This window comes from Sturnus vulgaris, chromosome 1 (genome assembly GCF_052056855.1).
Source record: "Sturnus vulgaris isolate bStuVul1 chromosome 1, bStuVul1.hap1, whole genome shotgun sequence".
In the NCBI taxonomy this organism is placed as follows: domain Eukaryota; kingdom Metazoa; phylum Chordata; class Aves; order Passeriformes; family Sturnidae; genus Sturnus; species Sturnus vulgaris.
Window position 1 is genome coordinate 116,736,327 of NC_142243.1, and position 16,093 is coordinate 116,752,419.

Genomic DNA, 16,093 nt, shown 5'->3' on the forward strand with positions numbered 1-16,093 from the left:
AATCACTGCTTTAGAGTGCATGTGTGTGGGGGAGAGGAGGAATGTAATGATGCTTGGAAAGGAATTAACTTCTGCTTTTTCTGCCTGCCAATTCACTCCATTTGTTCTGTGCTCCAGCTGAGAAGGAATCTCTTAGATGTACCAGTACATACTGTCATGGCACATTTGCTCAACTACATTAAGCTTTGATGTAATTTTGTATCATCTGAGATGTCTTTTTGAAATATTGTCTTTTTTTGTGTTTTTCATTTTAAAGGTTCATTATGATAAGATTTGGAGGATTTTTTAGGGTATATGGGGAGTATATTAGTATGTCAGAAGTTTTTCAGTTAATTTCTTTCAAAAATATGTGGCAGGTCAGTGGAAAGGAAGTCTCCTCGCCCTATCCTAGCTTCACACACTAGATCTTCCTCTGCCTTCTGAAATTGCCACCTTCCCCAGGAATTCGTGGACATGATCAGAAGAGGGAGGATTCACAGCTGACGAACAGGGCAGGCAGAAGGATAAATGGAAGAATAAGCAAGGAAATAGCACAGAAAACAGGTGTGGGTGGTTCCCGAAAAGAACAACATCAAAATTGTAGCCAAAACAGGAGATGAGCTAAAAATCACCTTTCCCTAAGGTTTGAAAGAGGGCAATGTGAGCAAGTCACTGAGTTGTGAGTTTGAAACCCAGACTGGATGTGAAGACTGCCTCTGCTGTGATACTTGGGAGTGGCACACCCTCAAATTATCTTCTGTCTTCCCTTTTAGCTTTGAATTTTCTCAGATTTAAAAGTATGCTCTTCTAGCATCTCTTCAGAAATAATCTGGCTTCTAAAAAAAAAAAAAATGTATGTATACATATTTATCCTTACATTGGGGTACATTCAGAATGAGCATCCAAACAGTTCCAAAATATATCTCCAGTACTTCTTGGTGGCAGTAACTGGAGCCTTTAACTGTGCTCCAGAAGGAGGGAACAGGTTCAGGTTCTGTAGTTTCATCCTGCTGCTTGTTTTGCTGAAGTCAGTTGACTGTAGAAACTGAGCAGACAACTCAGAGACTTAAGAGTGGACTTGTTTATGCCTTCCTTCTCTCTGAGCATTGTATATTCACAACTGGATTTCAAAATGTAGCTGTCCAGGATATATCATGTCTGGATATGCTCAAAACAAAATAAGGAATGGCAGAGCCACATTTTACATGGTGCCGTGGTCAGGTTAATAAATCTTGCAAGCTTTCCAAATAGTATGTCATCTTAAATATTGTTATGTAGCTTCTGCATCTTCAAAGATTTGCATCCAGTCAGCTGAAAACATGTGAAGACCAGGCTCATTTTCATCTGCAGAATACCAAGTAATGTACCCTAAAAGAATTTGTATTTGTGCCAAAAATATGTACACAGAAATAGTAGTTATATTTCAGGGCTTTAGGTTTGTTTTTTAGCAAGCTAACAGAAATGGCTTTGTTTTAAAATCAGCAACCATGTCTATAAAAAGGTATGATATACCAGAAACATTAAAATAGCTTTATAGGAATGCACAGTATGTCTCTGGTGATAATACTAACAGTGTGCCTTGTGCACATAATTTTATATGCATGACGGGCTAGCAGAGTTCTGCTTCTTTTGATCATATACATGGTGGAAAATTGACCAGATTAATGTTCTCTTGACAAACTGAGATTTTGGATACTCTGATCAGTGTTTTAATGACCAGTGTAAACACATCCTCTGTTTTTAGCTGGCAGTGAAATGGCTCTGAAGCTGTGAAACAGGAATGAAATACAGGCTGTAAAATGTTGAGGATAGAAATAAGAGAAAGGCAAGCAGTGATTTTAAAGCATTGGTAGAATGTTTCCTATAACTCAAACTCAACCACAAACCCCAGGAAAATGTATTTTATAAACTTTCTTAAGAAGAGCAGTGTGCCTTGGTCCTTAGGGGAGGAAATGTGGCTCAGCAGTGCTGCCAGGTAGCAAAGAGCTCTCAACCACCCAGCATTTAACAAAGAGAAGGCCATGAAGGGATAGGTGGCTACTCTTCCTGCTGTAAGAAAGCTACCTTTTGTTACTTGAAAGCAGTTTTCCCATTTTTTTTCATGGGTTCAGACATAAACCCACCCAGAGTTTTCTGTCCCAGGACTAATTTCCACTTTTGTGACATTGGAGAATTCCATAATCCACATGGAGAAACAGAAGCTAGCAGTGAGGAGTCCAGAGATTTCAGTTAAACCTCATTCACTTGGAAATTATTTGGAATTCCTGGAAAATGCAGGACAATTATTTTGCCAGTTTTCAGACCTAACCAAGCTGAAGAGACCTCAAGGTGCTCATCCCAGTCCTAGAGCACAGTTTAGCTAATAGTGCCAGTGATGATTTTTAAGCAAACTCTCCTTGCTCAAAATAGGCATATCCATATTTTCAGATCTGAGAGGCCGGATGCAGTGAAGACAGGGTAAGAACAAGAATGTTCCCATAATGAACAGAAAACCTGTACTGATCTCCAGAATAATAAAATAGAGAAGATCATCCTGAGCTACTGGAAGGAGCAAACAGAAGCTTCTGCCTCTTCAGTTTACTGAATCTGAGACATGGAGATTGTTTGGATTTGTTATTACCGAATGTTGGTGTTGACATACTGCAACATGCATGTGTCTACTCTGGAGCTTCTAGTATCATTGTGGCTTTGAGATAGGTGAATTAAAGATTTAATATACTAAGTTTACTAGCTGATCTACTGGCAGTGCTAATTTTCAGTGGAAAAAATGGAAGTTTTCAATTCTTTCTAAATTTAGGGAGACAATAGATCTAAAGAAAGACAGTAATTCTGTGGTGTAGGTTTTGAACTTTGTAGTCGTATAGTTTGCTATTTTAAATTTACATTCAAGTCATTTAAATTCAATTTTGAGGACAGAAAGCAGATTATAAATCCACAGTGTGGTTTCAAAAGATTCTTTGAAGTTAAATTTGACTCGTGGTTACTGCTACTGGGTTTTGTTGCTCAAACTGTCTGATGAGTTTCTTAAGTAGATTTACTGAAAATAATTTCTTAAAACACAGCTCTCCCTAGAACACCTATAAAAATGAAACAGATTAAATAAGTATTAAGAGTGAAAAATAATAATAAAGAATCTAATTATACTTAATAAGATAGAAAGTTATGGAAACTTTTAATTATGTCTTTTCCAGTTATTTAGAAAGGAGAGAACATTGAAACCTAAGTAATTACTATTACTACTTCAGGATTTGGGGCTTGTGTTAAGGGGGGAAAAAAGGAGGTTTTGAAAATTTGGTGGAAAAAAGTACATCTTATTTCTGAAAATAAACAAAAGGCTACTATCGACACTTTGTGTGTAGGGCATTTAGTGAAAGAGAACAAAATAACATGATGCTTGTATGTAATGTTGGTACTGGTCTTCTGGCCCACTGGCACCTCAGCCCAGCAAGGAACAGCACCATTAACTGCAAAGTAACTTCATTTATACAAGTAGAATCCTATTTGGTGGAACTGCTTAATTCTGACTCAGCTCCACAAAAGCAAAACACAAAAAAGTACATTTTAACTCGGGCATTCAACTTCTTCCTTACCTCCTTCACATGGAAAAACTTATTACTCTACTGTCCCATGAATCAGTTTTGCCACTCTATATTTTTCATTACTGGAAAAACAAAAGGAAAGTCCTTGTCTAAATTTAAGATTTCCTTGCCTTCATTGCAGGCTTCTCAATAAAAAGAAAATCTTCGTCTCCAGGTATGTGTACTCACAACAAGTAAAAAATTCCAGAACAATGTTTTTAATCAGAATTTAGCAACCCCATTTGGATGCATTCCTGCTTTACAATACTTGGTAAGGAATTAAATCAGACGGCTGAGTGAGTGACTTTGAATGTTTGTCACACATCAGAACAGCGATGTGGAATTAAGAGCAAGCTCAGGAAAAGCTGCTTGTTCCGGTGCCATTTTATAGGTGTGGCAAAGGGCTTGTTTACACAGTCCAGAGGCAAGTGAGAAATACCCCAGCTGGCAGGGACTGTTCCTTCATAGGCAGAACTAACAGCTAGCAGAATTGTTGTGATCAACTACATAGGAAAATCCCTGAAAATGAAGGTGAATATTTGTACAGATTCATACACACATTCTATTTACTTTTTTTTAAAATTTATTTTAAAAATATTATTTATTTAAGTGCATGCCATATGGACATTTGACTCTTTCCTGCTAACAGTATATATATGCTGCCTGTGATCATTACCCTGGAACAGGAAAATTGGAACTTAGAAAGGATTTTGTTAATAAGCCTTTCCTAAATGACACTTTTACAGTCCACCTCTCAAAGGAGTACAGTGCCAACTTTGTTGTGAGGCAGATGGTAGTGAAAAAGGTGGATGTGACTCTGATCATTTAGCAGGGAAATTAATTTATGTGGTACTAACCAGCCTCCAAATTGGGTTTATTGGCTCATTACGGTTTCTCCAAAACACCAAAGCTTTATGTTTTAAAGAAGCTGAAGGTTATTTTCAGGATATTTGAGAGAAAGGGAGAAAGAAAGAAAAAGAGAGAGAGAGAGAGAGAGGAGAAAATTGACTGAGTGATGAGGATCTGTATTAAAGGTAAGATTACAACTTTAATGCAAATTTCAATGAAGGACTTTGCAGATCAGCCAAAGAATATTGAAGAAATTCTCCCATCTGGTAATGAAATGCATCTTTATCCACCTTTCACTGTTGGTAGTTTGAATGTTCTTAGATTATTAGCATTGTGCTTTTGGCATCAATATACCATCAGTACACAAATTAAATTAAATGCACCATGGTCTAGCATTGCAACATATAGATATTACCCTATTTTTTTAATAAACAAAAAATGTGGATGTCCTTATAGCAGAATAACTCTATTTAGCATACTAAAACAAGTAAATTCAGGATAAAACTTGGACAGCAAAATGGAGATCGTGCTTTATGTTTCAGAATTTTCTGTCAGATGGGTAATCCTTATATTATCTCTGCTTGTGGCATTCTATGGCTCATCGTTATCCTAAGGACTATTAGGAGCCTTTACTACCAGCCTGCCTGAGGAAACAATAGTGTTCCTAGATCTGGAGCTTTAAACTTTATTGCTTCACTTCCTTCAAAGTAATTATTTGTGCATGTAAATTAACCTACTCTGAAAAGGATTTATGTAATGCATTACAGTATGTGCTCTGATAAGATTTGTAGAAATTCCTTAAAATTTAGTTCTGAAGTTTTATTAGGATGCTGTAGTCAACTGTTATCTTTGATAATTTTTTTTGACATTTCATGGAATATTCTACAGCTGCAAGACTAATAGAAAGCTAGACTTGGTTTTAGATATCTTTCCTTACACTCATGTTAGGAGAGACCTAAAAGACCATCTAGTTTCAATCCCTTGCCATGGACAGGGACACCTTTCACTAGACCAGAGACTACTCTCAGTTTGAATCCATTACCCCTTATCCTGTCACCCCATGCTCTTGTAAACAATCTCTCTCCATCTTTCTTGCAGGCTCCCTTCAGACCCTGGAAGGCCACAATTAGGTCACTCTGAACCCTTCTCTTCTCCAGACCACATAATCCCAATTCTCTCAGCATTTCGTCATAGGAGGGGTGCTCCATCCTTCTGGTCATTTGGTGGCCTCCTCTGGACTCACTCCAACAGGTCCATGTCCTTCCTGTGCTGAGGATCCCAGAGCTGGATGCAGCACTGCAGGTGGGGTCTCACCAGTGCTTAGTTTGTGTTTAACTCAGTAGAAATTATTTGAGTAGTATAAAATTAATTTCCAGTAGATTTTTTTAAGTGGTATTTTAGCATTTCTATTTTTTTCACGGTCATTATTTTTTTAAATTTATTGGAGTGTAGACTTTAAAAATATTAGCAGTTTGTATCCAGGCACACCTGCAGAGAAGCACAAGTCATAATGTGGGTAATACTCCCAGATTAGGGTAACTCCTTCATATGTGTTCGATGGGCTTTTTATAGATTCTACACTACAACCTGAAATTTGCAGGATGCACATGATTGCACTTTCCATTTGAAACAGGGGCACTCTCATGGTTGCTTTATTTTCATTCTGTGAGCTTATATTTATCATCAGAAAAAGAATCACAGAAAATTTTCAAAAATAACAAGATGATGAGAGCCAGAAGCTTGAGGGGGGATGGCTTTTGAAGTTTGAAGGAACAGCTACTTATATTGTCAGGTGACTTAAGCTTCCTTTTCAGGTAATAAACAAAAATTCCTGATGCTTTTTGAAAGTGGGAATGTTGCATAGAGGCTCATATGTGTCTTCTATTGCATTTCAGTCCTGTACTAATACTCATTTTCTCCAGAACAGATTGCTTGTAATTAGTTGAAATAAATACCTGCTATGGAGTTTAGGACATCCTCCAGAAAGCCTTGGCTAGAACGAAGGTTTCCCAAGTCCCAAACTGAGACTTAAAATAGTCCTCCCTAATATGGGGATATTTATATTTGACAGCTCAACCTTGTTTGACATGAAAGATTTCAAAGTCTATGCTTCTAGTCCACTTTTCTAGAAGTAAATTAAGTTTGTCCCCACTTCATCCTGCTTTTGCCAGCCTGATTGAGTTTCTCATAAAGTCTTACATGTGGGATGTACAAAACAATCTGTAATCACTTTAGATAGTAAATGGATATGGTAAAAGCTGTTCCAGAGCTCAGAGCATCTCTGTCGGTGCACACCTTCTTTTCAGAGAACAATCCACTCCCATGGTATTCCAAAGAAGAAAGGCTTTTTCCTCCAGTTCTGCTACAGTCAGCAGGTGTAGATAAAAGTGGTTGAGGTGATCAAGATACATTGGGTTCATAAATACAAGAATTTCCTCTCTGCTGGTTAGGCTTTCCTTTCAATTACAGCCTAATCCTTCCATTATTTATGCTGAAGACTCTCTATCTGTTCCAGTTGCCTGACTCCTTCCAAGCATCAATATGGTTGTAAACTTCTGAAGGGCAATTAGAGACAAAAGAATTACATGTAAAGCTTGGTGAAGTGAAATGGAGCAAGAAAAGAGAAGGACTTCTTATCAAATGGGTTTTGGTAGCACTACTGGGGTGTGGGGTAGCTCCCTGTGAAAAGCTGTAGTAGTCCAGTTATCTGAATAAAATGCAGTTGTGGTGTAGAAGAGCTACCTGAGCCTCTCTTGCAGCATCACACTTCTCCTTGCCCGTAATTAAAGGCTGACTTTGAATGCTAAGATCTGAATCTTTCCAGATGCTGAGGTGGAATCTTGAGGATCACAGTAACAAGCAACCAAAACACAGCAGATAATAGTCTGCATTTTAGGGTGGAAAAAAATGCAAATGAAAGGGCCTGTTCCATGAAATACTGCAGGTTTTCTGTTTCTTCAAAATCTATGGCAGTTGTAAGTGTTCACTGCCTACAAAAGATAAATGGGTCTGTGATATGATACTCAGAGATTCCCATGGGAAAATTTTGTGGGATGGTATAATTGATATGACCCTGAGTGTGAACCTTCTGGACCAAAAAGTCTAAGTACTCCTTCCCAATTTAATTCCTTTCCTATTCAAATGCTGGTCTCCTACAGTGATACATTCTCATTTGATTTAAAATATATAAAAAAGGAAAAAGAAATGGAAAGGAACTAAGTACTTTAAATTTGTTTGGTTTAAACGAAACACTTTTTAAAAATTCCATACTTTTGATAATTGTAATTTAAATAGTATATCTGTTAGTTGACAAACTGTAGCATTTCATAAAGCCTAGATCACACATTTCAGAGTCATCTAGTAGACATTGCCATTCCAGGTTTTAAGTGACTATTTGAAGCATATGAAATACAGATTTTCGAAAAATGGCAACATTTTATCTAGAAAGACTGAAAGGCTGAGAGAATTTGAATTGTTCAGTCTGGAGAAGAGAAGGCTTCAGTGTGTCATAACTGAGGCCTTCCAGGATCTAAAGGGGGCCACAAGAATGATGGAGAAAGATGATTTACAAGAGCACGCAGTGACACAACAAGGGGCAATGGCTTCACAATGAAAGAGGGTTGGTTTAGATTAGATATTAAGGAGAAATTCTTTACTGTAAGGATGGCGAGGGTCTGGAATAGACTGCCCATAGAAGCTGTAAATGGCGTGGGGGTAATGACTAGATTATCTTTAAGGTCCCTTCCAGCTCAGGCCATTCTAGGATTCTCTGAAGTCAGATGTGTTTCTCCTCATGCTTCACAGTGTTCCAGGTCTAGGTGTGCACACATTTGAGGAAGACATGCAGAATAAGATGAGTACCTTGCTAATGCTGTGGGGATCTCTGTGCAAAGTTAGAGCAGTTCTCTGTAGAGCCACCTTGTGTCTGCCATCACTGGTGCAATGCAAGAGCTTGTAGGATGAGGTTTACCAGAATATCTAATTTCCACTGCTTTAAGCCCAGTTTCTGAAGTGCCTTTGGTTTGCCTTAGCGCTAGAGTTTGTCACAAGACATTTCCTGGGAAGATTATGTGGTTCAGGACATCACATGATTTGAACTTGGTCCTTGTGCAGGTGCTGTGCTTCAATAACATCTGTCAGGCTTCCCCTGAAGATAAAGTGTCGTCTGCTCTGGGAACCACACACCAAAGTGGCTCTGCAGGACCCTATCTGGTGTCCTGAAGTGCTGGCAGTGGCCAGCACAAAAGAGCTCAGCTAGCACCACGCATTTTCTCCCCCATAAATTCTTGGGGATCTCTACCTTTCCTGATATCCTGCTGTACTAATAGTCTGTGGTTCCTTGTGCTTTTAGCAGTATCCGCATTAGGTCTTCTCCCATCCAGCTATTGCTTGTGCCCTAGTCCTAAATCACAGAGTTTGCAATAGCAGCTTTGAAGTTAATTTTGTTTCTTTAACCCCAAGAAAGAGTATTCACCATGCTTTTTCATTGCTGGGAACGTACACTATCAAAATCCTTAAACCTGAGTATTATTTACCTGGATATAAGGTTGACTGTTTGCTAACATTAGGAAAGACATGGGAGTCCATTTGTTAGTGAGGATTTTTTTTAATATATCCTGACTTCATAAATTCTTGACTGTCATTCACCCATTGTCTTGGTTCATTACACAAAACATTTCTTAAGGCTCACCACAGCAGGGATTGTTTTCATTTTTGTTCTGCTAATGGAACCTGATTTGGAAAAAACTCAGTGGAAGTTATTTAAGGAGCCTTAGCTTCAAATGAAAAATATGAAACTATTTATTTCCCATTGTGGAAAAATGTGGGTTGGAGAAAGAAAAAGGCAGCAAAAGAAAGAAGTGGAGATAGATATAGAATTACAACTCAATCCAGAGTGTGATAGCCACTGCAGAAGGAATCCAGGTAATGAACCAACAGTCTGAGAAATCCACAGGGAGTTTCCAAAACATTTTTTGTTTGGAGAAGATAAAAATAATTACCATAAAAATTATATTCATGGGCTTATAATGAACATAAAGATCATATACTATGTTTTAAGCCAATTTTTTATCCAGTGTAGCTGAATAGAAGTTGGTAAAGCCCTTCTCTCAGATAAAGGACGTTCTGCAGCTCATGCAGCAGAAATATCCTTGTTTCAAGCCCTTTTGTCTAAAAAAGGACCCTAAAAAGGTTTGCTCTCTATCTTTGATACACAGCCGTATATCCAGTACAATGTTTGGTTTGTTCAGAGTTGAGCTTGGCAACTAAGTTATGATGCTTCTCAAAAAAAATCAGTATGAATAGCAAAACTTTTCTCTCTTCATAAATTACCCACAAAAGCTTCTGTGAGATTTTTTCATGGTTTTTTTTTGGTAAATATTCCTTAAAATATGGGGAGCAGAAGAACCAGAACACTCATTATTTGCAATTCACTTTATGAGTAGCATTTGTTTTTAGGTTCATGGATATTCAGCACTGTGGTATCAAAACCCTTATGTCAACAAATTTTTGCTTTCAGAGATTAAGTCTCAGGAAAACAAGTCAGGAAAACATTACAACTCTAAGGATTATAAAATTGTGGTTAAAAGGTTGCATTATTATCAGTGAAAACAAAGTACAGCATTTGGTATAACTGGGTTGTCAAGTGCATAAATCCATTATTCTTGGGAATTCTGTGGATTACTATGCTTTTTTAAAAAATTATGGAAGCACTGAAAATAGCATGTAGTGTAGCCAGAACTTGGAAACTAAACTGGCAGGCCAGATTAAACTGGTGTTAAAAGTAAAACAATGAGCACTGTAATATTTGAATCCTTCTCTTAAAGGGGTGGTAGGAAATCATGAGAAAAAGAGCTTACAAAAATCTCAATCCAGATCCTCTGCACTGTTTTCTGGTCAATACATAAGACCAAGCAGGAATTTTTCCAGGCTGAAAAAAATTGGAATTTCTCCATGTACAATCCCACCTCTTGACTGACAAATGTGACTCTAATCTTCCTTGGAGGGGGCCCCCTTGCAGCTCTTCATAGTGGCAAGTCCCTTCAGAGTTTTTTTGGACCATGATACTCCTAACAACACCCCAGCCGTCAAGTTTCTGCATTCAGCAAAATCCAGATGGATTCAGAGTTGAGGGTATGAGATAATTAACCTTGAAATCTGTTTCCATCCTCTTACTTTGAAGTCCCATATTCACAACTGTCAGAAAGCACAGGTAGAAATACTGCTTGAAACATGAGCAAATACTTTCTGTTGCTTAATGCAATCAAGGTCATTGACTCTGGAGTACCTGCTGTAGCTGTGGAAAGATGTGTTGCCTCAGGGTTTGAACTGAAGGAGAAAGAGTTTGCAAAACTCAGTTATACTGATATTAATAGAATACAACCAGATGGTGCAGTCATCAATAATCTAAAAATATCCCTGGTGCATAGTCAAAAGCAAAGTAGCATGAAAATTAAAGTAAAAAATTGCACTCACCAATAATGTCCTAAAAAACCTTTAATGGCGCCCTGTGTTTGCTGAAAGGTCAATGCATAGAGACAGTCAAAGTCTTTGTCTGTGAGAAGTCATTGAAAGAGAATCTTACTCATTACCTACCTGGCTGATTTTAGTGTTGTGCTTTTAAGCAAGTGAGTTAGAATAAATACTTTAAACAGTGTCTTTGAATGACAGAAAAATTTTGTTAAAAACATGCACTCATCCTTCGGTATACCTGGTGCACTAATGAGTCAAAATTCCTATGACAAGCCTGATTCATCACTCTTGTGTGGGTTTTGATATTGTTTCTAAACCCTTCTGGAGAAAAGGCAAAAATTTACCATTTTGGTACAGTCCTATTGGTGCAACTATTGACGACTGTCTTAAGATAGATTTGTAATCAAAATAATTCTCAGCAAAATCAGAATATGTGTATTTATGTTTATACATAAAGCTATGAGAGTATCATAACTAATATATCTATATGTTTGATAATTGTTCAAGTTATTCATATATACAGATACATATATGCATCCATACACAGGTATTTGTGAGCAGTGATCCACCCTGCCATCTGCATAGAAATAGTTCTAGACCTCAGCTGCTACATTTTTACATTACTATGAACCTCTCCATCTAAGACTGTGGTTGACCACTGAATTAATGAAAGCAAAATAAGCAATAAGCAAAATGTTTATTTCAATGTTTGTTTAAATGCTAATAAGATTTTTAATATTTTAATAGAAATTTATGAGGAAGTAGTCCACATTTAAGTCTTAGCAATTAGTTAATGCAAGCTTTAAATTCAACAATATTAACTAAGGGAAAAAAATTACACACATGCATTTTTTCAAACCCTTACCTGGGATGATCTAGAGTTTTGATTTTCTCTAGGCCCAGGGGAAGAAACAGCACCAAAAAGAAATCAATTTTCATTTTGCTAATCCCTGAAGAAAAAGGCTGATACAGTACATTTTTATTTTGTGCACATAAGCTATTTCTCACTAACTCAGTCTTTTTATAGTAGATGTCAAAAGGCAAGTAGGATGGGTTTTGTTGGTGTTTTTCTTTCCCCCACAGGTATTCCCTAGCAATGGATTTGGGAGCCTTTGTTCTATGCAAAGTCAAAAATCTCCTGTATGCCTTCAGAGATCTACATGCACAGGCTCTGTAAAAGAAAGAGTACATGGAATTTCTCAGGGCATGTCAGCTTTTATGAAATTGAGCATTTCTTCAGTATCAAGAGAAGCAAATGGAAAAAGACATGGCAGGAGATTATACTTGTCAAGTGGAAGAAATAGCACAACTGCCTGCCACAAAGCCACCTCAGCCCCACGACTGCCTGTATAGCTCAAAAAGATAATTCAAACCAACAGTGCTTGAAATGGTAATGTACAGGAAAGACTCAATAAATCTTCAGAGCAGGAGAAGATCTAACGATTTTTTCCTTTTTGGTTTTGTTTTGGGGTTTTTTTTTGTTTGTTTTGTTTTGTTGTGTTTGTTGTTGTTATTTGTTTCTTTGGTTTGGTTTGCTTTGTTTTTGGTTGGTTGGTTGGTTTGTTGGTTGGCTTTGTTTCTGTTTTGGATCACTTTCCCCCCATGTTCTGTTCTGACAATCTTCTCACAGATTTCCCTTTTCCAAAGCAGCTCTGGGCCGGGTTGCTGAGAAGACATGGACTTGCTTTGTCAGTGATGGCTTTTCTAAAGTATGGAAAAAGTTATTTTAGGGGGAGCAGACACCATGAAAATGGGAAGTGAGATGGAGGTTAGTATGCATATGGAATACTCCCATACACGACCATAAGAAATGTCCAACTTATTAAAGAAAAAGCTCATTTTTAAAATGCTTGAGAGTTGATGAGAAGAGAAGCATTTGAAGGAAATGAGTAGATATACAAAGGCTAGTTTTGCTCAAGAGAGCAGGCAACTAAGACAAGGTGTTCTGCTCAGCCTCATGTCTCACTACAGGTGCATATTATAGAAATGCAGCAACATCAGAAGCATGTATAAGAATGAGATCTGATTTTTCATTGGTGTAACCAACAGTTGAATCTAGCCCAGATTTATACAGTTCTATCCAAATCTTCAACAGTTGCTTCTTGGAATGATATTTATTTTCCTCAAAGCTATTCACTTCTTGAACCATTTCAGAGTAGAAAGGAACAACCCTAAATCACACTGAAGGACTAGCAACAACTGAAATGAAAGTAAAACATAATTTTTATAAACCTTTGTTTATTTTTTATGCAAAAATAAGACTAGAGGTGTTGTGACTGTTCTTACACTATAATACTTAAGCAGCTATAAAACCTGAGACTTCTTTTAGGCATCACCCAAAAAAACAATTCAAAGGCCCAAAATATCCTCATCACCAGAATCCTGTAATCAAAGGCTCTCAACGCCCCTGAGAGATACTCAGAAAACATTTGGATTTATGTGTTAAAAAAATTTAAAGGAACATATTACAATTTTTTGGGTTTTTAAAAGTCAATGAAAACCAATTTGTTTCAAAGCGATTCATTGCAAAAGCCTGAACACCAATATGGTGTTGGGCCTGTTTTATGCTTCCCTTTTTTTCAGACAGCTAGTGATACCCTTATTTCTATGAATAATTTTTTATTCATGCTCACTTCAGGGATGATTTCTGAAGTTAGCAGTAGTACTTGTGAAGGAAAATCACTTTTGAGCATCCAACTTTTAAGGATAAATTTTTCAAAGGCATATAAGTGATTTAGGATCCTACACTAATTTTCAAAAGTGATTTAAGCCCCCTTAGCCTAGTTTCCTGACAGCCAGAAAGATTTAGGATTTGAAGGGATTTATTTAGATGTTTTTCAGCATTGTTTGGCAGAGATGCACAACACAACTCCTCAACCGCTCACAGCTTGGAATTTCAGCACCAACTTGAGTGTCTGTTTTCAGCTTGGGATCCCTACATGGGAATTGCTAAGCTTGTAAGAAAGGGATTTTCAGCTTTTTAAGGCAAACAGCTGAGCGAGGAAGCTGCCTGAATTAGCCAATAGTGCAGGGCTGAAGAATGGAGCTTATGTGTCTGAACAACTGATGTGATGCCAGTTTAGAGGTGGCTCCCCTCGCTCAGGATCCTTGGCTGGGAGCTCTGCTGGACGTGGGCACTGCAGCCAAGTCAACAACTTAAGCAGCCTGTGCCCTAGTTGTCAAAACCTCTGCTTGTCTTGAAGGCTGTCTCTGCTCACTTATTCTATTATTCTCATTATCCCTCAGCTGTCAGGTAGTCTGGAGTTGGGCTTTTCTTCCACCTAGAGGTGTCCCTGTGTTTATTTTTCTGCCATGGTGTTGGGAGACAGCCAGCCTCAGGCATGCTGAGGACACTGCTGGATGGGTAACCCAGTAATAGAAGGATATTGTTTAGATAGAAGGATATATATGTTTAGATATCCAGGCTAAAACCCTGGTGCCAGGGCTTGCAGGATCTTTGCTTGAGGCAGGGCTCAGAGCAGCTCATTACTGTGGTTCTGAAGTTGAGATTGGGCTGATTTGAATGTGCTGGATAGCAGCAAGTGAGGAGTTATCATTACTGATTTGCAGTGATGGATTCACCGTGATCTGGTTTTAAAGTGCTCAGTAAAGCTTCTTCAGTTTGATTGTATGACCTGGCTTAAAGGAAGCTTGTTTTTGGAAATGGATTTTATTTTCATAACCTATTTATGCTGGGATCCCTCAAGGTCATTGGTATCACAGTGTCACACAGCATAAGTGACTAAATATTTAGGTATATAAGTATTTAAGTGAATCTGAATCTTACGTGCTTTAAAAATCATGGATGTTTTTCAGCATCTTCTAATACCTAAATGTCCTTGCAAACTTAACCCATAACTTCCCTGAAACTGTTTTCTTTAATTGGAAGTTGTTCTGAGCATCTGAATTGCAGTTCATAGATTTGAACATTAAATTATTATAAACATATTCCAAAAAACTCTAAAAAAAGCTTCTTCTGAGATAACTGTTATTTAGTATTGAGGCAGCTGTGCTTTCTGTTTTAAATTTCTTTATAATGGAACATGCCTTTATTATTTCACAGTTTGTTTTGAAGTCCTGCCACCTATTGGTTTATCAGAGCAATAATCAGGGTGGCTGGATGTCTCCCTTTGAAACCACAAAGGAAAATGAAACTTACAGCATCGAGCCCCTAAGCACTAAGAAATCTAACAAGTGAGCAGAAGTAATTTAGCCCCTTTGCAATTGCCAGATAATTTTCTAGTGCTATATTTGCACCCCATATGGACAAGGCAATTGCTAAACCTTAGTTTCTCTGCTTTTGAATTTAGGAAAAAAAAATCCTCTTCAGAGATCAAAACACTGAAGCCCTGGAATCTTACTCAAAGGATTTACAGACTATACTAGAAAAATGTACATATGTTCATTGATGCAAAATAGTTTTTAAATATACAGATATGCATGCACTACATTTACTTGTTTTGAGCCAAATTGTGCATAAATAACTTCTCTCATAGCTGCAAACAGATCAATCACTTTGCCTGTATTTGCAAATGCCTTCTTCTGTACCACTAATACACTGTGCTGGGAGAATATTTTAGAATCGTCTTACAGCTTATGTTAATGTTATTCTGGTACCACATTACTTTCCTTACCACAACACTAAAAACTAGTAATAATAAGGATATCTGGGTAGTGAAAGCAGAGCACAGACAGAAGTTAAGTGTTACATGAACAGTGCAGGACAAAAATCTAAGGAGTAAGTATCACCTATATGGGAGCAGAAGTGAAAACTGGGTGAAAAATGTATTTCTAGATCTTCTGATACTGAGATATTTGAAATTTTGCTCTGAAAGTGAGGATTTTTAAAGACATAGCTGAACCTGCTTTTAATCTTAACTTTTCTTAACGCTTTGTTCAGGAGATGTTTCGTTTTTGGAAAGCGACCTTTGTTACATCCAGTGCCTGATTTCTGCCTTGTATCCTTCAGGGCAAAATAAAACAAATAACCACTTAAGGAGACGAGACTGGCAGCTACTGAGGGCTAGTCAGTCACCCAGCCCTCTGCTTTCCCTGCTAGTACCAAAGCAGTGCAGGCGAGTAGCATTGTACAGAAGAAGCAATGATCAACTTGTCACAGCTGCAACACAGGCTGTATAGAGTAAGGCATCCTTGTCAACAAAGCTTGCCCTGACAGCTCAATCAAGTTGTGTTATGTTTATTCGTGCAAAAGGGTC

General features: G+C 37.7%; 1 long non-coding RNA gene across 1 annotated transcript in view; it reads left to right on the forward strand.

Annotated features, from left to right (window-relative positions):
* The first annotated feature begins 12,282 nt into the window (after window positions 1-12,282).
* Window positions 12,283-16,093, forward strand: part of LOC148225439 (uncharacterized) — a 29,349-nt gene continuing 25,538 nt past the window's right edge. Inside the window, exon 1 of the long non-coding RNA XR_015807324.1 lies at window positions 12,283-12,645. This is a non-coding gene — a long non-coding RNA (uncharacterized LOC148225439). The remainder of the gene's footprint in view (window positions 12,646-16,093) is intronic.